Below are 27,571 nucleotides of genomic sequence, written 5' to 3' on the forward strand. Positions count from 1 at the left end.
TGGCAGGAATTCAGTGGCTCGAAAGGAGGTTTCATCAGCTGGGTGAGAACGACATTGAGATCCCATGACACTGTAGGAGGCTTGACAGGGGGCTTTGACAAAAGCAAACCTCTCATGAAGCGAACAACTAAAGGCTGTCCTGAGATCGGCTTACCTTCCACTTGGTAATGGTATGCACTGATTGCACTAAGGTGAACCCTTACGGAGTTGGTCTTCAGACCCGACTCCGACAAGTGGAGAAGGTATTCAAGCAGGGTCTGTGTAGGACAAGAGCGAGGATCTAGGGCCTTGCTGTCACACCAGACGGCAAACCTCCTCCAATGAAAGAAGTAACTTCTCTTAGTGGAGTCTTTCCTGGAAGCAAGCAAGATGCGGGAGACACCCTCTGGCAGACCCAAAGAGGCAAAGTCTACGCCCTCAACATCCAGGCCGTGAGAGCCAGGGACTGGAGGTTGGGATGCAGCAGAGCCCCTTCGTCCTGCGTGATGAGGGTCGGAAAAACACTCCAATCTCCACGGTTCTTCGGAGGATAACTCCAGAAGAAGAGGGAACCAGATCTGACGCGGCCAAAAGGGAGCAATCAGAATCATGGTGCCTCGGTCTTGCTTGAGTTTCAACAAAGTCTTCCCCACCAGAGGAATGGGAGGATAAGCATACAGCAGACCTTCCCCCCAATCCAGGAGGAAGGCATCCGACGCCAGTCTGCCGTGGGCCTGAAGCCTGGAACAGAACTGAGGGACCTTGTGGTTCACTTGAGATGCGAAGAGATCTACCAGGGGGGTGCCCCACGCCCGGAAGATCTGTCGCACCACACGGGAATTGAGCGACCACTCGTGAGGTTGCATAATCCTGCTCAACCTGTCGGCCAGACTGTTGTTTACGCCTGCCAGATATGTGGCTTGGAGCACCATGCCTTGACGGCGAGCCCAGAGCCACATGCTGACGGCTTCCTGACACAGGGGGCGAGATCCGGTGCCCCCCTGCTTGTTGACATAGTACATGGCAACCTGATTGTCTGTCTGAATTTGGATAATTTGGTGGGACAGCCGATCTCTGAAAGCCTTCAGAGCGTTCCAGATCGCTCGCAACTCCAGAAGATTGATCTGTAGATCGCTTTCTTGGAGGGACCACCTTCCTTGGGTGTGAAGCCCATCGACATGAGCTCCCCATCCCAGGAGAGACGCATCCGTGGTCAGCACTTTTTGAGGCTGAGGAATTTGGAAGGGACGTCCCAGAGTCAAATTGGAGCAAATCGTCCACCAATACAGGGATTCGAGAAAACTCGTGGACAGGTGGATCACGTCCTCTAGACCCCCGGCGGCCTGATACCACTGGGAGGCTAGGGTCCATTGAGCAGATCTCATGTGAAGGCGGGCCATGGGAGTCACATGAACTGTGGAGGCCATGTGGCCCAGCAATCTCAACATCTGCCGAGCTGTGATCTGCTGGGACGCTCGCACCCGCGAGACGAGGGACAACAAGTTGTTGGCCCTCGCCTCTGGGAGATAGGCGCGAGCCGTCCGAGAATCCAGCAGGGCTCCGATGAATTCGAGTTTCTGCACTGGGAGAAGATGGGACTTTGGGTAATTTATCACAAACCCCAGTAGCTCCAGGAGGCGAATAGTCATCTGCATGGACTGCAGGGCTCCTGCCTCGGATGTGTTCTTCACCAGCCAATCGTCGAGATATGGGAACACGTGCACCCCCAGCCTGCGAAGCGCCGCTGCTACCACAGCTAGGCACTTTGTGAACACCCTGGGCGCAGAGGCGAGCCCAAAGGGTAGCACACAGTACTGGAAGTGGCGTGCGCCCAGCTGAAATCGCAGATACTGTCTGTGAGCTGGCAGTATCGGGATGTGTGTGTAGGCATCCTTCAAGTCCAGAGAGCATAGCCAATCGTTTTGCTGAATCATGGGGAGAAGGGTGCCCAGGGAAAGCATCCTGAACTTTTCTTTTACGAGATATTTGTTCAGGGCCCTTAGGTCTAGGATGGGACGCATCCCCCCTGTTTTCTTTTCCACAAGGAAGTACCTGGAATAGAACCCCAGCCCTTCTTGCCCGGATGGCACGGGCTCGACCGCATTGGCGCTGAGAAGGGCGGAGAGTTCCTCTGCAAGTACCTGCTTGTGCTGGAAGCTGTAGGACTGAGCTCCCGGTGGACAATTTGGAGGTTGAGAGGCCAAATTGAGGGTGTATCCTTGCCGGACTATTTGGAGAACCCACTGATCGGAGGTTATGAGAGGCCACCTTTGGTGAAAAGCTTTCAACCTCCCTCCGACAGGCAGGTCGCCCGGCACTGACACTTGGATGTCGGCTATGCTCTGCTGGAGCCAGTCAAAAGCTCGCCCCTTGCTTTTGCTGGGGAGCCGCGGGGCCTTGCTGATTCGCACGCTGCTGACGAGAGCGAGCGCGCTGGGGCTTAGCCTGGGCCGCAGGCTGTCGGGAAGGAGGATTGTACCTACGCTTGCCAGAAGTATAGGGAACAGTCTTCCTTCCCCCGAAAAAATCGTCTACCTGTAGAGGTAGAAGCTGAAGGCTGCCGGCGGGCGAACTTGTCGAATGCGGTGTCCCGCTGGTGGAGAGACTCTACCACCTGCTCGACTTTTTCGCCAAAAATGTTATCCGCACGGCAAGGCAAGTCCGTAATCCGCTGCTGGACTCTATTCTCCAGGTCGGCGGCACGCAGCCATGAGAGCCTGCGCATCACCACACCTTGAGCAGCGGCCCTGGACGCAACATCAAAAGTGTCATAAACTCCTCTGGCCAGGAATTTTCTGCACGCCTTCAGCTGCCTGACCACCTCCTGAAAAGGCTTGGCTTGCTCAGGGGGAAGAGCATCAACCAAGCCCGCCAACTGCCGCACATTATTCCGCATGTGTATGCTCGTGTAGAGCTGGTAAGACTGGATCTTGGACACGAGCATAGAGGAATGGTAGGCCTTCCTCCCAAAGGAGTCTAAGGTTCTAGCGTCCTTGCCCGGGGGCGCCGAAGCATGTTCCCTAGAACTCTTAGCCTTCTTTAGGGCCAAATCCACAACTCCAGAGTCATGAGGCAACTGAGTGCGCATCAGCTCTGGGTCCCCATGGATCCGGTACTGGGACTCGATCTTCTTGGGAATGTGGGGATTAGTTAATGGTTTGGTCCAGTTCGCAAGCAATGTCTTCTTCAGGACATGGTGCAAGGGAACAGTGGACGCTTCCTTAGGTGGAGAAGGATAGTCCAGGAGCTCAAACATTTCAGCCCTGGGCTCGTCCTCCACAACCACCGGGAAGGGGATGGCCGTAGACATCTCCCGGACAAAGGAGGCAAAAGACAGACTCTCGGGAGGAGAAAGCTGTCTCTCAGGAGAGGGAGTGGGATCAGACGGAAGACCCCCAGACTCCTCGTCAGAGAAATATCTGGGATCTTCCTCTTCCTCCCACGAGGCCTCACCCTCGGTGTCAGACACAAGTTCACGGACCTGTGTCTGCAACCTCGCCCTGCTCGACTCCGTGGAACCCTGTCCACGATGGGGGCGTCGAGAGGTAGACTCCCTCGCCCGCATCGGCGAAGCTCCCTCCGCCGACGTAGTCGGGGAGCCTTCCTGGGAGGTGGCCGCGGTCGGTACCGCACGCGGTACCGACGTCGGGGACCTCAACCTGGGCGATGGGCCAGCCGGCGCCACGCTCGACGGTACCGGTGGCGCAAGCACCGCCGGTACCGGAGGGGTAGGGCGCAACAGCTCTCCCAGAATCTCTGGGAGAACGGCCCGGAGGCTCTCGTTTAGAGCGGCTGCAGAGAAAGGCTGAGAGGTCGATGCAGGCGTCGACGTCAGTACCTGTTCCGGGCGTGGAGGCTGTTCCGGGCTGTCCAGAGCGGAGCGCATCGACACCTCCTGAACAGAGGGTGAGCGGTCCTCTCGGTGCCGATGCCTGCTGGGTGCCGAATCCCTCGGCGACCCAGAGCTCTCGGTGCCGACACGGGGAGGAGACCGGTGTCGATGCTTCTTCGATTTCTTCCGAAGCATGTCACCGGAGCTCCCCGGCACCGACGAGGAGGACGTCGAATCCACCCGTCGCTTCCTCGGGGCCGAGACTGAAGAAGGTCGATCTCGGGGGGGCTGTACCGCAGGAGCCCTCAGGGTAGGCGGAGACCCACCCGAGGGCTCACCGCCACCAGCAGGGGAATGGACAGCCCTCACCTGCACTCCACCCGATGCACCACCGTCCGACGACATCAGCAGACGAGGTCCTGGTACCACCGACGTCGATGCAGCTATCCGATGTCTCGGCGCCGATGCAGAGGCCCGATGCCTCGATGCACTCGATGCAGGGGCGGCCGAGGAAGATGGTCTGGACGCTGACGACGTCGATGCACTCGAAGATCCCGGTGCCGATGCCGACGAAGAGCCCGAGAACAACACGTTCCACTGGGCTAGTCTCGCTACCTGAGTCCGCCTTTGAAGCAGGGAACACAGACTGCAGTTCTGAGGGCGGTGCTCGGCCCCCAGACACTGAAGACACGACGAGTGTCGATCAGTGAGCGAGATAACCCGGGCGCACTGGGTGCACTTCTTGAAGCCGCTGGAAGGCTTCGATGTCATGGGCGGAAAAATCACGCCGGCGAAATCAAAAGCCGAAATGGCGAAATTCGAAGCACCAAATTTAGAGGGAGAAAAAATCTCGACCGAGGCCGAAAAAAAGGCCTACCCCGACGACGAAAGAAAACTTACCGGGGCAAAAAAGCTGGAAGTACGGGGAGGATTTACACGAAACCCGGCGGGGGGTTTCCGGAGCACTTCCCGACTAGAATAAAGCTTTCCCGAAGGAAAAAAACACGTTCAAACAAATTGGACGCGCGAGGTCGACTTTCCGGGGCTCGACACGGCGAAAACACGACCGTACCGAGTGCGGACAAAAGAAGACTGGCCGGCTCGAGCCGGTTTCGGGCGGGAAGACGGCCGCGCATGCGCGGTGCGCGCGGGCGCGCGAGGGCTAGCAAAGGACTTTGCTAGTGAAGTTTCCGATTGGAGGGGCTGCCGTGGACGTCACCCATCAGTGAGAACAAGCAGCCTGCTTGTCCTCGGAGAATAGAATATATGTGGGAACACAAATGGCCAAAGATCCACTTAGATCCTAGTAGACAGAAAGCTGTGGTCATGGGAATTAGATTTGAACTGAGCCTTCTGATGCCTCCCCAGCGGCGCCATCCATGGGAAGGGGTGTCACTGGAATTCAGGGAGGCGGTCTACCAGATCATAGAAGAACAGACCCTCTGTACACCTCCGTGTGGAAAGATCAGACGGGGGTCTAAAGAGGGTCAATAAAACAGTGGCTTACAGAGTTTTGTTATGACTTGGATATTACAGGGGATACAATTGGTAATGTACAGAGATTAAGTAATGGAAGAGTGAAGGAGGTGTTAGGGAGGATAGTATATAAAGGGAATTGGCATAGCTGGGTAGATTGATAGGGTAGTTTTGTAAGGCTATGGGTTCTCTTTGCAGGCTTTGTTGAAGAGATGTGTCTTTAAAGATTTGCGAAAGTCAGTTATTTCGTCGGTAGTTTTCAAGGTTGTGGGTAGTGCATTCCACAACTGTGTGCTCATGTAAGAGAAAGTGGTAGAGTGTATCAGCTTGTATTTTAGTCCTTTACAGCTGGGGAAGTGCAGATTGAGAAATTTGCAGGATGATCTTATGGTGTTTCTGGGAGGTAGGTCCACAAGATTTAGCATGTAGATTGGGGCATCTGCGTGAATGATTTTGTGTACCAATGTGCAGATCTTGAAAGCAATACGTTCCGTGAGTGGGAACCAGTGAAGTTTCTCTCTTAGGGGTTTTGCACTTTCATATTTAGTTTTTCCAAATATAAGTCTGGCGACGGTGTTCTGGGCTGTTTGGAGCTTTTTGATAGTCTGTTCTTTGCAGCGTATAGTGCGTTGCAATAGTCCAGGTGACTTATTACCATTGATTGTACCAGGGTACGGAAGATGTGTCTCGGGAAGAAAGGTTTTACTCTTTTGAGTTTCCACATGGAGTAGAACATCTTTTTCATTGTATTCTTCACATGGGTATCGAGTGTGAGGTTTCGGTCAATGGTAACTCCAAGAATTTTTAGATTTTGTGAAACGGGAAGAGAGCAGTATGGTGTGGTTATGGTGGAGTATTTGTTTGTGTTATGTTGTGAGGTGAGTACAAGACATTGTGTTTTTTCTGCATTGAGTTTTAGCTGGAATGCATCCACCCAGGAGTGTATGATTTGCAGGCTATAGTTGATTTCATTGGTTATTTCATTTAGATCTTGTTTGAACGGTATGCAAATCGTGACATCATCTGCGTATATGTAGGGGTTGAGGTTTTGATTGGCTAGGAGTTTGGCTAAAGGTATCATCATTAGGTTGAAGAGAGTTGGTGAGAGAGGGGATCCTTGGGGAACTCCACATTCAGGTATCCATGGGGGTGATATGTCAGCATTCATTGTAACTTGGTATGATCTTGTGGTCAGGAATCTTTTGAGCCATTTGAGAACTGTGCCTCCTATTCCGAAGTATTCTAGTATATGTAATAGTATTTCATGACTAACCATCATGTCGAAGGCGCTGGACATGTCAAATTGTGGGAGGAGTATTAATTACCAGTTGCAATTGCTTGTTTGAATGAGTTCATTGCGGACACTAGTACAGTTTCAGTGCTGTGATTTGACCGAAATCCTGATTGAGACTCATGTAGAATTGAGTGTTTATTTAGGTATTCAGTATCCAATCTAGTGGCTTGATATGAGAAAAGACTGTCTAATAATTTAGATCTCTTCATATTCCTTAATGATAGAAACATAAACATAGTCACAATTCTAGTTATTCTGGACTTCCCTTGAAATACAAAATCATCTAAAAGGTATGATGGAGCCAAACCATAAAGAACCTCATAAATAAAGCAACAATATTTAAAAAGAACCCTAGGGTATACGGGAAGCCAGTGACTTTTCATAAAGAAAACCAATATACTATCATTCTTCTTCAAGAATAAGTCAAACTTAGTGCCATAGGTTGAAGCTGTTTTAACAACTGCTTAGAACAGCACAAGTAAACAATATTATAATAGTCCAAAAGACTCAGAACCAATGATTGTACTATTAAAAGAAAATGTTCCAGTTCAAAATATTTACGTACATGATGAAGATTGTGTATAATAAAGAAGGATCTTTGAGTTAACATATTAGCCTGTGACTCTAAGGGTAACCTGGCATCTAGATGGATACCTAAAACTCTTAAAGTAGATGAAAATTAATTAATTTGATTTATTGTTACACCTTTTTTTAACTCACCAGGAGAATTACTGCTTAATAACAATTTTGTTTATGCATTTTCATCCACAAATTCAAGGTATTAACAATGTTATAGATTAGAGTAGACTGCAATGAAGTTAGAGAAGCAATTGGAATCAGCACAGTTATGTGATCAGCATAACTGTAAAGATGGACACCAAGCCTCTCCAATACATAGCGCAATGAGTGTACATAAACATTAAAACGTAGTGGAGATAGTGGAAAACCCTGTGGAACACCACATGGGTTGGTCCACATCTCTGAAAATTTATCATCTATCTTAACTCTATATGATCAATGTTTTAGAAAAACAGAGAACGAATTCTAGAGTTGACCAGTAACTCCCAAACTCTCCAAAATTCCAAGTAAAATATCATGAGCCACCAAATCTAAGGCACTGGATAGGTCAAATTGAAGTATCAAAGCCTTTTTACCTTCACATGATAGTTTACAAATGTTATCCAGAAGAGAACCAATAACAGTTTCTACCTACAGTTTTCCATCTCTTTACCACACTCTGGCTATTCCCCTTTCTCTTATTCCCCAGTTTTTCACTAACTTTATCCTCTGCCCCTTCCATATAGCATTTCTCCTCTCTCTCCCACTTCCATCCAGCATTTCCCCTCTCTCCCGCTTCCATCCAGTATCTCCCTCCTCTCTCTCCCCCCTTCTAACATCCTCCTCTCCCTTCCATCTAGCATTTCCTCTTTTTCTCTCTTCCATACAGCATCTCTTCTCTATCTTCCTCTTTCATCCAGCATCTACCTTCTCTCTCCCCCTTCTCATTCAACATTTCTCCTCTCTTCCCTTTGCCATCCAGCATCTGCCCTCTGTCTCCCCCTTCCATCCAGCATTTCTCTTCTCTTACCGCATCCATTCAGCATCTTCTCACGCTCACCCTTTCCATGTAATATCCTCCTTCTCTAGCCCCTTTCCATTCAGCATCTCCTCTCTATCTCTCCACCCTATCAAGTTCCCCCCTCTCTATTCTTTCAAACCAACATCTCCCCCTCCCCTTCCAGCCAGCATTTCTCTTCACTCTTCCACTCAACATCTCCCCTCTCTTTCATCTCCCCTTTCTACCCCCTTTTCATCTAGCATCTCCCCTCTCCCTCTTTCCTTTCCAGCTAGTATCCTTCTCTTCTATCCACCATTTCTAACCAGTGTCTCTCCCTCTCTCTCCCCTCTTTCAGCCAGCATCTCCCTTCTCTGTCTCCCACTTCCCAGCCAGCATTTCCCCTCTCTTCTGTCTTCCATGCAGCCTCTCCCCTCTCTACCTCCTTTCCATCTTGCATATCTTCTCTCTCCCTCCACCCCTGCAGCCAGATCTCTCCCCAGGTTCAATCCAGAAAGAGGAAATTAATGATAGAGGATCTGGCAGAACCAGCAGCCACATGAATAGAGGCTATGGCCCTGCATCTGTTTTGTGTGGTTTTACTACTGCTGCTGCTGGTCTTGAGAAGCACCAACAACAGTGAAGGTGGAAGTGAGAGGGAGGTGGAGAAGAACATGGTTGAGGTTAGAGTTGAAGCTGGGAAAGCTTAGCCTCCCTAAGCCTCTTATACCAGGTACCTATGGTTGCAAGTTTGTTAATGCACAAAGAACAATCCTTTTTTTTGCCATAGTAATGGTGTTTATTCCAATAGCTGTGTTGAAGAAAAAAGTTTGACATTGTGTGCATCACTACTAACCCCTAAAGGAGCCAAAACACAGTGATGTTGGATTTTAAAGGGTGAACTTTTAATGAAGATTTCATTAACAATATTTTTATACCATCTGCTTTTTCTGGTTTATTCTGAATATTGACAGTGCCCAGATAACTTTTGTTTCCGCCTCGGCACTACTCAGATAGTGCCACTAAATATCAGTGCCTGAGCCAGTCGATATTATTTAACTGGGTAGGAGCCTCTCCTACCTGATTAAATAGCACTGAATATCAGCCCCTAGCTTTTATATCTGCTTGAGGCCAGTTCAGTTACCTTTTATTGGATAAACATTAGCATTATTCAAATATGGTTTTGCACATGAAAGTTTTTTACATCACTTATACCTGTTCTTAAATGAGTCAATACCCAAAAGGATGTATACATTCAGAAGCCACAGAAGAACAAACCACCACACCTTTCAGGTCAGGACAATGAAAAACAGAAGATGACACAAAGCACACTGTATATGCCGAAGGTGCCACAAAATTCTTTATTGTAGATCACATCAGACTTTACATGGGCTATGTTTCGGCTGTTAGGCCTACATTAGGAGTCTAAAGAGCAAACCAAACACTAGAGTAACTTTACATATGAAAATATACATATAAAAACATAATGAAAAATAATAAATAAATAAATAAGAAAACATCTAAGATATATTTAGCAAACATATATCCAAGCAAAAAGTCACTATGGCAAGATAGAGGTAACTGGCTTATTATCCTGCTTAAGCACTTCCATGGAGCCACTGATCTTCATATCCAGGTTTTATGGTGTGTCCTTCAGCCCCTAAATTGCCAGGAATGCTGGGCTACTCACAGCAATTCCTTTTGAACCCCTGAAGACCACTCCAAATCAACAGCGGTGAGGTTGCAATTCTGGATTTTATAAAGCAAGCCAGCCCTTTCTGTTTGCTCACTACAGCTGCCCAGTGTCTTAAAAGCAAACCTTCTGCACCTATATCAATATTACAGAGCTGCTGAAAGACAAAGCACGGTCTAGGGGAAACAATCTTAAGGGCTCTGCAGCTGCCCCCCCCCCCCCCACCGCTGTCGCACTACCAGTCAAAAGTAAATTTATTGGCTGGCAGGCAGCAGCGATCAAGAGAGACTGCTCTGCCAGCCACAGTTTCTTCTTCTTGCTGCGTCATGCCTCCTGTGAAGTAACTTCCTGTTTCCGCATAGGCAGAATGGGGCAGGAAGAAGGACCCATTGACAGCAGAGCAGTCTCTCTTGATCATGGCTGCCCTCCAGCCAGTGACTCCAAGGAGGGCAGCCATGAAGGGCTACAGCATCACTGAAAAGCTTTTCTATGACTGGCGCTAGGCCCTCCTTGGAGGCTGGCCCAGGGAATCTTGCTTCCCCCTCTCAGCGGCCCTACAATATCACCACGGTTCAAGACCAGCCAAAGCTCTTTTGTCTTTACAAGATCCTAATACAGAGTTCCATTCCCTGTTTCTCACTCCCAGAAATGAGCAACAGGGAATGGAACTATCCTATTAGGCTTTCCTTGCTTATAGTAAAATAATATTGGTTCTGGTGCATTAAATTATCATTTACCCAAGAATTTTTAGAGTTTTTCCCCTCAATGCTTTCCCCTATGTGCTTTACTGAAATATTAATATGTAGTAGAGAGGTGCATAATGGAAAAATTTTCAATCTATTTCGACTTTTACCACTATTTTGAAACTTTTTCCAGTTTTTTTAACGTGTTAAAACTATTTGAAACATGCTTAGCAACTTAACATGTTAATATGTAATTTAACAAAAGTTAAATCATTTGAGTGCATACTAAATTTCAAGGCACCATAACAAACTTAATGTGCGCTAAGAAATGTACACCCCTAAGAAGAAAAAGGAGGATATGCATGAAACATCTTTATTGTAAATCAAACACAACTGTGCTTCAGTATGTTGGCTATGTGAGGGTCCTACAGGATAAAAATAGCCTGCCCTTCCATGACCACCCAGAAGTAAAGGACTAAAGTTCCAGGAAGTTATCAGGAAAATTAGCATTTAGATGCACATATGTTCTTGTTTATATCATTCCTGAGCAATAACATGTAAATTGAGTGTTTTGTATAAACTATTGTTGATGTCAGTGTTGCAAACTAGCACATCTGTGTGGAATACTACAATCATCCTAATTAAAACACACTGCTGAGTTTATTTGTAGCAGACATATAGTTGTAAAATGGAGAGAAGCAGGAAAAGTTTCACTTATGAGCACAGTGTTTTTAATATTGCAGTAGCTGATTACATAAGAGTAGAGTGGTCGGTGGATAGTGTGACTCAATATAAAAACAAAAGGAAAGTTGAGCTGTAAGAAGATGGACTTCCAGATTGCCTACAGAATTAAGGTGAGAAATGAACTTAAGTGGGCCATGGCAATGTAATTGGGGAAGAGGAAATTCATGATCTATATAAAAAGCACTCAAGAGTAAAGTAAGTTACAAAAGGAACTATAAACGTGTAGCTTCTTGAAGAGGCGGAAGGCGGGGCCAGCGCAGAGGAAGCAGTCGCAGCAGCATACAGCCCTGGCAGCGCGCGGATCCGCTGCAGATAAGCAGCAGAAGAACTCTGTGCCAGAAAGATGATGACTGGAGCGGAGGGCAGCAGCGTAGCGGCAGGACGACCCGGTGCCGTGCAGCTTTCCTGTACAGGTAGACTGCGGCGCTGCCCGAAGGGGAGGGAGGGCCCGAGGGAAAGAAGGCCTGCAGCATGCATGTCAGTGAGTGGTGTCTGGGGAAAGGGAGGGAAAAATAAACCTGCAGCATGCTGGTGGGTGGTAGGTTTGTTGTGTGTGTGTGCTGGTGGGGGGGGGGGGGGGGGGGTCAGGGAGAGACAGGAGCACTGTTGGGATGAGGGAGTGAGACAGATAGGGGGAGGGACGGAGAGATGCTGCAAGGGAAAAGAGAGGGAGAATGGTTGGATATGGGTGGGATGGGGAGAGGGAGGGAAAGGGCATGAGAGAAAAAAAACGTGTTGGACATGAAAGTGGAAGGGAGGGAGAGATGAGAGGGGAAATGTTGAACATAGCATTGAGGTGAGAGAAAGGAAGGATGGAGAGATGGTGGGAGGGGGAGAGAGATGTTAAACCAGGGGCTCAAGGCAGGGAGCGGGAGAAAAGTTGGACATTAAGAAGGTGGAGAAGAGGAGAGGAAAGGAGAGATGCACAAGTGGGGGAGGGGAGAAAGAGGGAAGATGGATCCAGGAAGAGAAGATAGACAATGGATGGTAGGGAAGAGAAAGGGAAAATGCTGGACAATGGGGGAAGGGAGAGGGAACAGGGAGATGCTGGTGGTGGGAGGTAAAAGGTATAGGGAAATAGGCTATGAGGGCGAGGAGGGTAGAAAGAGGGAACAGATGCTTGGCTGGGAGGGGGGGGGGGGGGAGAGAGAAAATTTTGTGCCCACCCACATTGTGCTCAGGCCCACCCAAAATTGGCTGTCTGGCTACGCCACTGCCGAGACAGCAGGCTTTTTTCTTAAATGTCTGTCTTCTTGTCAATGTATGAGCCAACCACTGCTCATGCACTGATAGGAAGGGAGACATTTTTTTCTCTTCAGCAGCAAATGGCTGAATACTACCACCACAGTATGTGCTGTTATTTCTAACAGCACACTTTAATGCAATGGTAATTTGCATGCCATTAGTTCACTGTAATGAGTAACAAAAATTGTGCAGTCAACTTCTGTTAGAAGCTGTGTGCTAAGCCATCAATGCAAGTGACTTCCATTGGCCCCTGATTGTTGAAAGGCTGGCAGGCTCAGGCCCTGTAAGGGATGGGCCCTGAATACTACTACTACTTATCATTTCTATAGACGTACGCAGCGCTGCACACTTGAACATGCTTAGCAGAGCTTACAATCTAATCAGGACAGACAAACAGGACAAATAAGGAGTAAGGGAATTACTAAGGTGGGAATGATAAAACATACATGGGTACTGAACAATTGAATAGGGGTTAGAAGTTAAAAGCAGCATCAAAAAGGTGGGCTTTTAGCCTAGATCTGAAGACGGCCAGAGATGGAGCTTGGCATACTGGCTCAGGAAGTCTATTCCAGGCGTAAGGTTCAGCAAGATAAAAGGAATGGAGTCTGGAGTTAGCGGTGGAAGAGAAGGGTATAGATAAGAGAGATTTACCTAATGAATGGAGTTCCCGGGGAGGAATGTAGGGAGAGATGAGAGTGGAGAGGTACTGAGGTCCTGCAGAATGAATGCACGTGTAAGTCAGTAAGAGAAGTTTGAACTGTATGCGGAAACAGATAGGGAGCCAATGAAGTGACTTGAGGAGAGGGCTAATATGAGCATAGTGACACTGGTGGAATACAAGTCGTGCAGCAGAATTTTAAACAGATTGAAGGAGAGAGAGGTGGCTTAGTGGGAGACATGTGAGAAGCAAGTTGCAATAGTCTAAGCAAGAGTTGATAAGAGTGTGGATAAGGGTTTTGGTAGTGTGCTCAGAAAGGAAGGCCCAAATTTTGGTGATATTATAGAGAAAGAAACAACAGGTTTTAGCAGTCTGTTGAATATCTGCAGAAACAGAGAGAAGAGTTAAAGATGACCCCAAGGTTATGAGCTGCTGAGACAGGGAAAATGAGAGTGTTATCCACAGAGAAAGAGAATAGGAGAAGAGAAGAGGTGGGTTTAAGGAGAAAGATAAGCTCGGTCTTGGTCATGTTTAGTTTTAGATGGTGTTGAGACATCCAGGCAGCAATGTCAGAGAGGTTTCAGGAAAAAAAGAAAAAGGGAGCACCACAAGAGCAATCTTTGGTCTTTTTACTCCTGTTTTCTACCTCCTAACAAACAGGCTGAGCTCTGGAAGATGGAGAGCTTCAGGCCCGACAGAGGATGGGCCCTCTTAAGAACTCAGTTAAGGGGCCAGTCACTAAGGCAGAATAAGATCTCCTTGATGCAAGTCCATTGATGCTGGCCTGTACATAAAGGTGTAGGAACCAATTGTAATAAACAAACAATAGTGTGATGCAGGAGGTTTTTGCCCCAAGATTGGAGTCCTGTTGCCAAGTACAGCGAGAAGCCCGGAGATATGGGATCAGAGCCAAGCTGCAGAACCCATGTGGGGCTAACCCAACTGGAAGTAGGGAAAAGAGGAGTCCTCTAAAATAACCTGTAATTAGAGGAATAGAAAGTGGGACTGGAATGAAGGGAGGATCATACAGAAAATTCAGAGGGGAACTGTGTATCCAAAATGCCTTTCAATGACTGTAAATATTTTTGGATTACCTTTACTGAATGTACTCTACAATGTTTATTTGGCCCCAAAGTGTTCAGTAAATTTGGACATCTGGTTCCATCAATGAGTGTGCTGTGGACTTATTTCTTAACAAACCTCTCTTCCTTATCATTCTGTTAGACCAGTCCAAACTAGTCCCCCTATCTACAGATGTGAGATAAAGACCTGAAAATTCCACTGACATCTTCAGTATAACAGGTGGTGCAGCTAGGAACATTCCAGCATTTCTCTGCCTCAAGCAGATGGTGCAGGTTGACTGGTGTAGCAGGATTTCTTGTGACCAAGCTTGTGTCCCAAGAGTACAGTCCACCACCTGCAGCCTTGAGGTTCAGCCCTGGCCTCGCTTTTGCTCCAAGGAACTGGTCCATAGACCTTACTTCGGTTAAGAACAGAGCTGTCTTTCACTCCAAAGCCCCAAGCTGTAGCCCATAGGCTTTGCTCATCAGGCCAGTCAGTGGTGACCCTAAGTGGCTCATCTAATGGGCATTAGTAATATTCCCCTCGCTGTCACCATACTTTATCCCCTAGATACCTCCCCCCTTTCAGGCTTAAAAAAAAAGGAGTTGAGGCGTGGAGGGGCATAATCGAACGAGGCGCCCAAATTTTCCTGAGGGCGTCCTCGCAGGACATCCCTGCGAAGGGGCGGGGAAACCCGTATTATCAAAACAAGATGGGCGGCCATCTTTCGTTTCGATAATACAGTCGGGGATGCTCAAAGCTCAAAATTTAGGTCAACCTTAGAGATGGTCGACCTTAGAGATGGTCATTCCCGGTTTTCGACGATAATGGAAACAGAGGACGCCCATCTCAAAAATGACCAAATCCAACTCATTTGGTCATGGGAGGATCCAGCATTAGTAGTGCACTGGTCCCCCTGACGTGCCAGGACACCAACCGGGCATCCTAGGGAGCACTGCAGTGGAGTAACTGATGCACTAACTGAACAGAAAAAGCCCTTCCCTTACCGATCCCTTAGCGATTTGGAAAGGAATGGGCATGCATGAAGGAAATCGCATGCAAATGAGCTGATCGCTGTTAGCTCATTTGCAAACGATTTCCTTCCTAAGGAGGGGAAGCCAGTGCAGAGCAGCCAAGCATTATGCATGGCTGCTCTGCGCATGCCAAAGACGGCTTCATACACGTAGACAAGCTGCGTGTATAATAGCCGTCTACAACCTTAAAAAAACACGTCCAGGTAAAAACGTCCAAGTGCTCGTCAAGGATGTCTTTTTTTTTTTTTTTTTTGAGTATAGGTGAAGGACGTCCAAGTGTTGGGCGCCTTCACTAAGCCTCCGTCCCTGTGACAGCAGTTGAGGATGTCCAAAATGTGGATGTTTCTGTGAGAAGGACATCCATGCCTTTGCTATGCCTCCGACACCCCCTTTATTTATTTATTTGGATTTTGGATCACAAGTAGCAGCAGTGGGATTTGAACCAGCCACCTCTGGATTGCAAAACCAGTACTCTAACCACTAGGCCACTCCTCCACTCTACTCCCTTGAAATCTGGCCATCCCTGTGGGGGGGGGGGGGGCAGTTCAGGACGTCCAAAATGTTTGAAAGAAGGATGTCCACGCCTTTCACACCCCCCCCCCCCCAGGGACCTGCATACTGCAGCGATGGACCTTAGTATGATATTTGAGGCTGGCAAAAAATGTTTTTAAAGTTGTTTTTTCAGGGTGGGAGGGGGTTAGTCACCACTGGGGGAGTCAGGAGAGGTCATCTCCGATTCCCTCCGGTGGTCATCTGGTCAGTTCGGGCACCTTTTTGAGGCTTGGTTGTAAGAAAAAATGGACCAAGTAAAGTCGGCCAAGTGCTCGTCAGGGATGCCCTTCTTTTTTTCCATTATCGCTAGAGGACGCCCATCTGTTAGGCACGCCCCAGTCCCGCCTTCGCTATGCCTCTGACACGCCCCCAGGAACTTTGGTCATCCCCGCGATGGGAAGCAGTTGGGGACGCCCAAAATTGGCTTTCGATTATGCCGATTTGGGCGACCCTGAGAGAAGGACGCTCATCTCCCGATTTGTGTCGAAAGATGGGAGCCCTTCTCTTTCGAAAATAAGCCTGATAGTGTACTGTCGGCTTTGCCTACCTGATTCAAGTTAAAAAAAAAAAAAAAAGCAGGGTACTGGTATTTGGATATTGTTTGTTAATTAATTTGAACAGGTTAGAAGGGAACTGACTAGGGAAGGCCTATGCAAGGCTCCTGGTTGCTATTATTTTCTCTCAGTGGGGGTTCTTTGATAGGCAGCTAAGGCAGTGTTCTTGACATGGGGCATGTGGGAGCCAGTGCATTAGTAGCACTGCTGGCTCACTGCCTTGTTGTGATGAGGGAGTTGGCCCTCCTGTATGCAGCTCATTTAATTGAAACAAACACATGAAAATGGATTTATGGAACTGATTTTGTTATTTTTTTACAATTCTGGAAGAAAAAGAAGTCCTTTTTTTGCATAGTGGCAGTAACAATAAAAAGGCCCATCGGCCCAAATGGGGGGCCTCCTAGATCCCTCCCCTCTGGGGAATCTCAGCACCCTAGTGGACAAGTGGGCCTGATGCTCTCCCTTCCAGCCTTGATGTATGGCTAGAACATTTAAATCACCTTATCTCCCTGATGGTTTGCTCCTTTACTATGTAATAAATAGAACTAAAACAAAACATAGAAAAGAAAATAAGATGATACCTTTTTTATTGGACTAACAATACATTTTTTTATTAGCTTTCGAAGGTAGCCTTTCTTCTTCAGATCAAAGGACTTCTATTTATTACTTAAGTGGACTAACAAAGCTATATTACTTTACTCCTTTACAATGTAATCCTAAGGGTGAGTCCTGCCCACTCCCTCCAAACCTCCCTTCCTCCCCTCCCAGCATCTTGACTCACCTTAAGAGGTTTGGTGGCTGATGGGAGCAGAAAGGATTTCCACACACACTACTGTCCTATAGGCTGCCAGCTTCAAAAGGGTGCTAGCTGACTCCTACATTTCTAGGAACACAACTTAATGGTCTAATGGTGGAGGAGCTGCCTAGTGGTTAGTGCAGCGGACTTTGATCCCGGGGAACTGGGTTTGATTCCCTCTGCAGCTCCTTGTGACTGTGGGCAAGTCACTTAACCCTCCATTGCCTCAGGTATAAATAAGTACGTGTATATACTATGTAAACTGCTTTGAATGTAGTTGCAAAATACCACAGAATGGTGTTATATCAAGTCCCATTTCCCTCCCTAATGACATTTCAAATAGCTTATCTAATCTATAAAACCAGAGGAATTCAGATTTATCTAGATTAAGTTTTAAACCATTGTCCCTTAACCAAGATGCCACATTTGTCAAATACCTATTCAGGTTAAAGTCCAATACAGCCTCCTCATTCCCAGACATCATTCTTAACAGACTGCATTTACATAAAGAATCAATGCTAAACCCAGAAAAAAGGTGCACCAAAGGGTTCAAATAAATGTTTTAAAACCCCTAAAAACACAAAAACCAGTGGTGATATAGAGAATCTTTAGGAATTCTACATACTTATCCTCTTAGGATGCAATTGATTAGCACTCCACATAACAGACTGAGACCAGCTATCCAAAAAAGAATAAAACCAATGCCAGACAATACCACACATATCTATAGATTTAAATTGATTCACAGAAAGAAATGGTTTACTTTATCAAAGTCTCTAGCCCTGTCAACAACCAAAGAAACCCTACTTACCACAGAATTTAGTCTCAGAACTCTGGCCTTTCATTAAAACCCCACTACATTTGGATGGAAACCCCCTGAATTTTCAGAAGATCTAATAATGGATATTACACAATAGGGTAGATATTTAGCAGGATTTAACTGAGTATGAAGGCTCCTACCCGGTTAAATCCCACTGGCCACTTCTGCTGCTCGTATTCGGCAGCACTTAACTGACGGGTGCCGCCGAATATCAGCACAGTGTGCCGCAGCACTACCCGGTTAGTGCTGGGTCGGTCTGGGGCAGAGCTGGGACTTAACTGGTTAAGGGCAATTTTCAGTTGACTAACCAAGTAACTGCCTGAATAATGTTAGAACAACAAGAAGATTATCCTAACTTTATCCAAGCTGTTATTCAGACACTGGTCTGTATATCAGCTGGCACTCAGGTAACTGGTGGCTTAAGACCTGGATAGGCCCAGCCCCTTTGTCACAAGCTAAATGTTGGCCTGAACTTTTCCAAGAAATGGTAATGGAATTCAAACATGCATGGGATAAACACAAAGGAATCCAATTTAGAAGGAATGGATCTATGGAATCTTAGCAGAGATTGGGTGGCAACGCCGGTAATTGGGAAGCAAAACCGGTGCTGGGCAGACTTCTACGGTCTACGCCCTGATCGTAACTGAATAGATATGGAAATTTCAAGAACAGTGCTCGGCAGACTTTTACGGTCTGTGCCCTGAGAAAGCCAAGGACAAATCAAACTCAGGCATACATATAAAGTATCACATACCATGTAAAATGAGTTTATCTTGTTGAGCAGACTGGATGGACTGTAAAGGTCTTTATCTGCTGTCATTTACTATGTTACTATCCAGCTTATTTTCGAAGGAGATCGCCGGCCATCTTCCGACACAAATCGGGAGATGGCCGGTGATCTCCTGAACCCGGCCAAATCGGTATAATCGAAAGCCGATTTTGGCCGGCGCCAACTGCTTTCCGTCGCGGAGCTGGCCAAACTTCAAGAGGGCGTGTCGGTAGAGTAGCGAAGGCGGGACGGGGTCGGAACGGGGTATGAGATGGCTGGCTTTGCCCAATAATGGAAAAAAGATGGCCGGCTCTGATGAGCATTTCGCCGGCTTCACTTGGTCCATTTATTTTTAGGACCAAGTGTCAAAAAAGTGTCCCAATTGACCAGATGACCAACCAGAGGGAATCGGGGATGACCTCCCCTTACTCCCCCAGTGGTCACCAACCCCCTCCCACCCAAAAAAAACCCAACCCTTTTTTTCCAGCCTCTATGCCAGCCTGAAATGTCATACCCAGCTCCCTGACAGCAGTATGCAAGTCCCTGGATCAGTTTTTACTGGGTGCAGTGCACTTCAGGCAGGTGGACCCAGGCCGATCCCCCCCCCCCCCCCCACCTGTTACACTTGTGGTGGTAAATAGGAGCCCTCCAAATCCCCCCCTCCAAAACCCACTGTTTCAAGCCAGTAACTGCTCTGTGTCAAGGTTTCAACAAGCAAGCATTCATTCCATTTACACCCCTATGCTCTGTTATGGGGATGCTTTACCGCACCCTGTGTTAGGTCATTTTTCTTGCAATAGTGCATATTAGGGCCCCTTAATAGCTTGAACTAAAATAAAACCAATTAATGATAATGAGGAATATTCAATAGCACTTATCCAGATAACAGCACCTTTGCTTGGGTAAGGTAGCACCATCCCAAAAAATCCTGGATCTTCAATGCTGGTCACCGGAAACAGCCCAGCATTGAATATCCAGGGTCAGTATTGACCGTGGCTGAATATCGGCACCACAGTATTTGGAAAAGTATCTCATTCGTATTAATTGTAGATAACTCAGAAAACCAACAGACTGTGGAGTCACCTGTTCTAATTTTATATGGTATGGAGTTCGATTTTGATTTTTGTTTATGCATTTATTTAAAACACTTCTAAGAAGCCATATCAAAATTTCACAGCAGATTACAATTAAATATACATAATTATAATACATGCAAAACAAATACAATCACATACTGTAATAATCACATACGATAATAGATGTCAAAATATCATCATATTAACTTTTTAGTTTCTTCCGTCTGTCTTCTCCTAACTCTCATTCCAGGATCTGCTGTCTTATTTGCTATTTTTCTCTTTTTCTCCCTGTTTTCTTCTGTTATCTCCCCTATATCTGTCTCAGATCATGCAATTGTAGCTCTTACTTCCATTTCTTTCTTTTCTAGCCACTCACATTTCACTCCTTTTCACCTCCAGTCCTTAGTCTCTGTCTTCACCTTCCGCCTCGATTCATATACAAAAAAAAATTCAGTAGATCTTTTTGTATATGAATGTTTTTGCACACCCTTCTTTTCCTCTTTTTTGTATTAATCTGCTCACCTTTCACCTAGATGCATCTATCAGCTTTCTATCTACTTCTTTTCTTGCCTCCTTCCTTCTCTGTTTCACTACTCTCACCATCACCCTAATGCCCCAGCATTCTCTCTCAGTTTTCTGGTCCGCATCCAGTCACCATACTCTCTCTCACCCTCTCTGGTCTCCAGGCAGCTCCCCAGCACTCTCCCTCCATTCCTAACTCTCGGGACTCCAGGTCTACCTCAGCTGTATCATACCCAGACCTGCAGCAGCAAGCAGCAATAGCCCAGAGAGAACATGCAGGGCCTTGAGTCTGTGCCTGCACTGAAGTCTCAACCTGGTGATGTGACTGAGGCCATTGTGGGGAGTGCAGGGCAATTAGGGAAGACAAGTGATAAAGGTGCCAGTAATGTGTACTGGCGCATACTACGTGAAAAAAATCCCTGAATGTACAGATGGGATTATCAAAGTCCCTCCTCTGTATGCATCCATTAAATAAGAAGGTAGACTCTAAATAAGAAGGTAGAATGGATCCTAAGAAGCTTAGCCGAGATTGGGTGGCAGAGCCAGTGGCGGGAGGCGGGGATGGTGCTGGGCAGACTTATACGGCAGTGGCATAGCCAAGGGTGGGCTTGGGTGGACTTTCAGCTCAGGCCCACCAGTAGCAGCACACCTATGATGTGGCCGGCAGAGATTCCCAAGCTGAAAACTCCCAGCAACTGTCCCTCCTGCATACCTTATAAATAGCAGATCTTCACACCGGTCCCACAGCCGTATTCCCGCCTATACGGAAACAGGAAGCTGCATCAGTGGGAAGGATGTGGGGCCTACATGAGTAGTGTGTATTAGTTGCTCCTCACTGCCAGTGAAAATCTGAAATTTAAAAGGTGTGCAGGAGAGGGGGGATATTTGAGAGACCATATGGCATGCAGGTGAGAAGAGAGACCAAATCATCTATGGGATGGGGTGGAGTTCTTCTGCCCACCCATCTTGGGCCCAGGCCCACCCAAAATTGGGTGTCTGGCTACGCCCCTGTTATACGGTCTGTGCCAGAACCGGTGGTGGGAGGCGGGGCTGGTGGTTGGGAGGCGGGGATAGTGCTGGGCAGACTTATATGGTCTGTGCCAGAACCGGTGGTGGGAGGCGGGGCTGGTGGTTGGGAGGCGGGGATAGTGCTGGGCAGACTTATACGGTCTGGGCACTAAAAAGGACAGGTACAAATCAAGGTAAGATATACACAAAAAGTAGCACATATGAGTTTAATCTTGTTGGGCAGACTGGATGGACCGTGCAGGTCTTTTTCTGCCATCATCTACTATGTTACTATGTTACTATGCTATGCATATAAGTGCTGCTGACCGAGATATTCAGAGGCACTATCTTGATACTGCCTTTTAATATCCTTATAGATCTCCTTAGTCAGTGGCGTTCCTACCCTCGATGACACCTGGGGCGGATCGCCGATGCCCCCCCCCCCCCCCCGCGAAATGATACCTCCCCCCCCCCCTAACCAACAGATGAACTCCAAACAGAAACCAACAAACGTGTTCCTAACAATAAACCAACAAAAGGACTTCCTAAGCCCTATACTAACAGAAGTGCTACCACTAGCACCACTAGGAAAAGCAGGGAACCTAAACACATAAACTAGCACAGGTGCTCCTAAGCACCATGCACAACAGCTCTACAACCCTAAACTAACTATGGTGCTCCTAAGCACCAAACTACCAGCAGAGCTCCTAGCACTAAAAGGGAAGACAGGGGAGCCACAAGGGAAAAGCAGGGAAGCTAACACAGATCAAAAGTGCACACTGCACTACCACCAACCTGGACCTAAAGCAAACGACTAAGCAAACGTTGCAAAGGCCCTGAAGGGAAGAACACCACTTTCTTATCAAGGCCCTCCCTGATGATGTCACACTCCCTAGACCCAGGCAGACCGCACACTGAAACCCAGAGAGGCCCAACCAACACCAATGCAGCACAGTGAAGCACTTGAAGCCAGTACACCCAAAGAGAGGTAGAGCTAACTCAGTCCACACACACAGCTGTAGTAAAGTGAAACAATTAGAGTCATGCTGCTGGAAGCTGCCAGCATAGAGAGAGAGAGAGAGCTAGCTCAGAAAGGACAGACAAAAGAAACAGAAGCCAGCCAAGAAGCTGACCCCCAGGAAAAAGGTAAGTTTGAGAGGGGTTCTGACCACAATCATAACAGGCATCTTCTCTCTCCACTGCCCTCTCCATGCAGCACCTCTCTGTGCTCGCTCTCTTTGTCTTCCCCCCCCCCCCCCAACCCGGCACCTTTTTGCCTCTTGTTCTGCCACGATTAATTTTTTTTAAAGCTGTGCCAAGCACACATTGGCAGAAACAGGCTGCTTCAGCCAATCCCGGGGGGGGGGGGGGCTTCCTTCAGCCCTCGGGGGTCAGACAAGCTGAAGGCCCCTGGGATTGGCTGAGACAGCCTGTTCTTGCTGCCACCAAAAGTATGCCTAGCGTGCCCATGTGGGGAGGGGGAGGAAGAGGAACGTGTTGCCCCCTAAACCAGCTTGGGTCCCCCCCCAAATTCCAGGGCTGGCTCCACCCAGAGAGAGAGCCCGTTGTTTAAAATTTCCCAGCACACCATTGCCTGTCACTCACAGGAAGTGGAGTGAGACCTTGGGAGATCGGGGGCTTTATTGGGGTGATGGGCTCTGAGGGGTTCTTGGTTCTGGTGTGGGCCTCGAGGGGTTTGGTTCAGGGGGACCTGATGGAAAACATTTACAGCAGTCCTGCGACCCCTTTAAAGAATCAGGCCTGGGAGCATCGGGCCACGGCTTTGAGGTTCAATGATTCCCAGGCACACAGAATAACGCTGCATATGAGGTGGCTCATGAGCAGCATTATTCTTTTATCATAGGATTCAACTACCTGTGGTACTGAAATACTGAAGGTTGCTGAAATATATAGTGAATCAAGGTGCGGTAAAATAAAAGCTTGCCTTTTACCACACGTTGCTAACTTCCCCCCACTTAATGACTTTATTCTCTTTCTCTCAAAGTTTAATTTTTCAGTTATAAAAGTATGTTTTCTATTCTTTTTTCAATAAAGACATCTGTCTAAATACATATGTAAAATTTTTTCTGAATACAGGCTGAATGTACACACATGTACACATTTATGCAATCTGCAACACAACACTGTGGCCTTATGAGATCCCTATAAAACGGGATGTGGTCTTCCGATTAAAAAAAAAGTTCCCCACCTCTGCTTTAGCCTACCTTTCATTACATGTTACCACTCCCATACAGTTAATAGAGGTTATTCACAAAGGAGTTGGCAATCCGGACAGAAGGAGAGAAACGATACAAGGCCCACCACCAAACTCGGCAACTACACAACCCTCCCAGTGACCTATAAATCACTGTGGTAGAGCAAGACAAGCTGCATTAGAGCCCTTAGGGCCATAATGCAGCTTTAATTTCCTCCCCCTTAGACTGGTATTGGGATTAATCATTTTCAGGAGAAAATCAAGTTTCCTGGACAGTGAGATCTCTTTCTGGTAACCTGAAAATTTTATGTAGATTATGACCTCTTTTTGACTTTGGACCTATTTAGATTGGTGGTTCAGTTTTCAGTTCTTCTAATTCTGAACTATTGTAATTCTTTATATGTAGGTCTCCCAATATGTCTTTTTTTTATTTGTAAAGTTTTTATTAAACACATTGAAAACAGTACAATCTACAATCAGGAATCACTAGATTATACAAGGTGGATCAGAATGTTGTGTGGCTCAATTAATTTATTGGGTGCTGTAAATTTTAAAGGTCCTCTTTGCGCCCCAGGGATACCCTTCTCCGGGGACAAAAGGTCTGCGCTTCCACTATCTGTTGGGCCGACTGCCTAAATTCTTTTGATATTCCATCCCAGTGATATTTCTGTTGTGGAACACGATAAGGTCTATCAAGCTGTCACTTGCAGCGTAAAAAGAAAGAAAAACCTGTCTCGGGGTATAAATCTTGCCTCAGAAACAGAGTGAGAAAGCATTAAAGTATCAGACGGTCTATTGTTTTAGGGAAAATGAAATGAAATAGAGGGCAACGCCCACAAGTCAAAGCAGAACGAGCAGAAAATTGGGGAAGTGGGAGACAACGTCCTAATAGCATGGCACAGGAGAGGAGAAAAAATTACGCCCTTATAAATTGAGAAAGCATTGATACGGCAAGGCAAATGGGGTGTTATTTTGTCCCAGCATAGAATATAGAAAAATGAGAAATCACAGTAATAAAACACTGGCAACTTCTAAATAGCTGTTGAGAGGAAACAGGTGCTTCCTACAGCTATGGCGTACTGAGATGAGAAATAAGAAAGGCAGAGGTGGAACAGTAGTCTTACTGAAGAGGGGAAAGAAGTACAAATCAGACGGAGTTAAGAGACATATAACAAGATGCAAAAGGGAGCGGAGACGCCCACGAACAACAAGATGGCCACATACCGTAACAGTAGTTAAAAGGGGAAATAAGAGTTACTACGCAGTTTTTTATTAAAGACCAGGAAATGTGCGTAACAGCTGAAAAGATTGCAAAGAATCATAAGATTGAAACTATAAAAGAAAATGAGCCGAAGTATTTTTAGACGGCAGGGAAGGGCCAGAGAAAAATAGACAAACTGAAGTGTGTAAGCAGGAAGGGGGGGGGGGGGGGGGCTGTTAGTTTGAAAGCATAGTTCAGAAAACACACAAACCAGAATGAATTGTAAGGAGAGATATAAGATTTCAGGGAAAAGAAACAACACATGAGCAACAGATAGGGATGGCAAAGAATTAAAGGAACATAAACTTAAACATATACCGGATAGCCTAGAAAGACAAAAGGAGGACAGAGACTTAAGACACGAAATGTCAAGGCGTTAGGCTAAGAATAGCCAGCATAAGACCGCTAATGACAATCGTGGTGAAATAAGGAAAAAAAACAGCCAGCATCTGCTAGGCGTGGTCTCCCAGCCTAGAATCTAGATGCCACTCGTACCCTTACGCACACCAAATACTCAAAAGGGACAGTATATAGGTAATGAATAAAAGAAGAGATATAAGGACAGTTATCAGATGGACAGAATCACAAAAGGACAGGAACAGAGAAACAAGTGTGCCAGTCCAGCGCAGGAGAATAAGGCGTGCAGGGAACAGAGGAAGAAGGCAGAAGGATAGAAGAGTATTTGAGGGAGGGGTAAGAAAAAGAACGGACAGAATACCAGTGCCCAGTACCCCTCAAATGGGCAATGTCCGTGAGAGGCAGGAAAAGAAAAATAAGGAAAGGCAGAGAAAGGACATCATAGAGATATAAAAAGCGACAGGGACGTGGTCCCAGTTATAGGTAGAAGGGGGGGGGGGGGTCAGGGAGATAAAGGGGGGGGCGAATATGAGAGAAAAGAGAAAGGAATATTGAGTGACAGAAATAAAGCATTGAACGCACAGATTAAGGTATCCCCTCTTGCGTTCAAATGGCGGGCGGGAAGGTAAGCGGTACCGGTCAGCGATCGGGAGTCACCAAATGTAAATTTTAAAGGTCCTCTTTGCGCCCCAGGGATACCCTTCTCCGGGGACAAAAGGTCTGCGCTTCCACTATCTGTTGGGCCGACTGCCTAAATTCTTTTGATATTCCATCCCAGTGATATTTCTGTTGTGGAAGCACCAGAAGGCATAACTCTAGGATAATGCCCATGACCATGGCCTTCTGTCTATCAGAATCTAAGTGAGTCCTTGGTCATCCATGTACCCACATGTATTCTATTAAAATGCAACAGTAATCTATATACACACTGAGTGTCAGTTGTGTGTGTAACTTAGTTTGTAGTATCAATGACAGGTGAAGAATACTTGAAAATGAAGACAGAGATAGATTTCAGAAAGAAGGCTTTATTCTTACCAAGTTTTCAATTAAGTACAGACATCAAACAGATTCTGGGTTCAATTGCATAGAGCTCTGCCGTCTGAGAAGTGTTGGGGAAGACTCCAACTCTCTGTCAAAATCTTATCTCTTTTATAGCCCCAGGTCCCAATACAAGTCAATTGTGAGGTACCTTTTTTTCTAATATTTCTCAATTTCTGAGATCATACTTTCGTATCCGGCCAGATGTTCATCTGTACCCATTTCTTTTCCGTTCTATCTATTTCTAGAGATTGCCACACTTCCGTCAATGTCAACATGTTTTTGGAACAAGTTGTTTTTCTCGTTTACTAAAATATCTTTATATTAAGATATCCGTTTCACATCTTCCTTTTGTAATACCTTTCATAACATCTTATGATCTGTGTGCCATCTTATGGAAAATAAGTCCCATTTTAAGAACATCATTTTATTCCTTTTACCCATTATTTTTTTCATTATAGGTGCTATTTCCAATTAGAAAGTTGTACCTGGTTGTGTTAAGACTCATTGTTCAGACCTGCTTTTTGCAGATTCTCAAATATGACATCATTAGCTTGTTATTTGGCCTAGTCAGTACTTTTTCAGTTGCCTTAGGCTGTGTAGCTTAGCCCACCACTATTCCAGTGGTAGGTCTGAAGCCAGGCCACATATTAACAGTGCCTAGGTGTTTGTCAGTTTGTCTATTACTGGGCTCTTTACATTGGTTACTTATAGAAAAATAGACGTTTCAAGTGCTATCAATGATATTTCATGTAATACAGGAGTTAGATCCTTTGTATTTGGCTCAAAGGGTAACTAAATATAGGACAGGTCACTTGTGCTCTAGGAGGAGATTAGTACTAGACGTTCCAGCAGTTAGACATATTAGGGCCTTCCGTTGAGAGATAGGGCTGTTTTGGTGAATTTTTAAAAATTTGGTATATAATTGTGATTACAAACATAGGGGGTCTTTTACTAAAGCGTAGCTTGAGTTATCTGCAGCAGGGCCCATTTTATTCCTATGGGCCCTGCTTCAGATAACTCAAGCTACGCTTTAGTAAAGACCCCCTATAAATAACCAAGCACAATCCGCTTATATAGAAAAATAGTTAGTAGAATATACAAACATAAGGGAAATCTATAAATTAGGAAATATAAAACATCTACTATCTAATCACTAGTCCACCATAACGGGAATGAAGTCTGTCATACATTTAAGGAAAAGTATTAATAGTAAAAAGGAGATCAGCACATTAAGAGGGGCATTTTCAATATATAAATACTTGTTAGAGAATGACACAGGGACAGGGACCTGCGTTAACCGTGAGGATGGGGACGGGGACAGAGCAAGGACAGATCCCATGGGGAC

General features: G+C 46.4%; 1 protein-coding gene across 1 annotated transcript in view; it reads right to left on the reverse strand.

The window, feature by feature from the left end:
• CFAP299 (cilia and flagella associated protein 299) overlaps nt 1-27,571 on the reverse strand; it is an 816,705-nt gene that overhangs the window by 220,021 nt on the left and 569,113 nt on the right. The window lies entirely within an intron of this gene.

This window comes from Microcaecilia unicolor, chromosome 2 (assembly GCF_901765095.1).
Source record: "Microcaecilia unicolor chromosome 2, aMicUni1.1, whole genome shotgun sequence".
Classification (NCBI taxonomy): domain Eukaryota; kingdom Metazoa; phylum Chordata; class Amphibia; order Gymnophiona; family Siphonopidae; genus Microcaecilia; species Microcaecilia unicolor.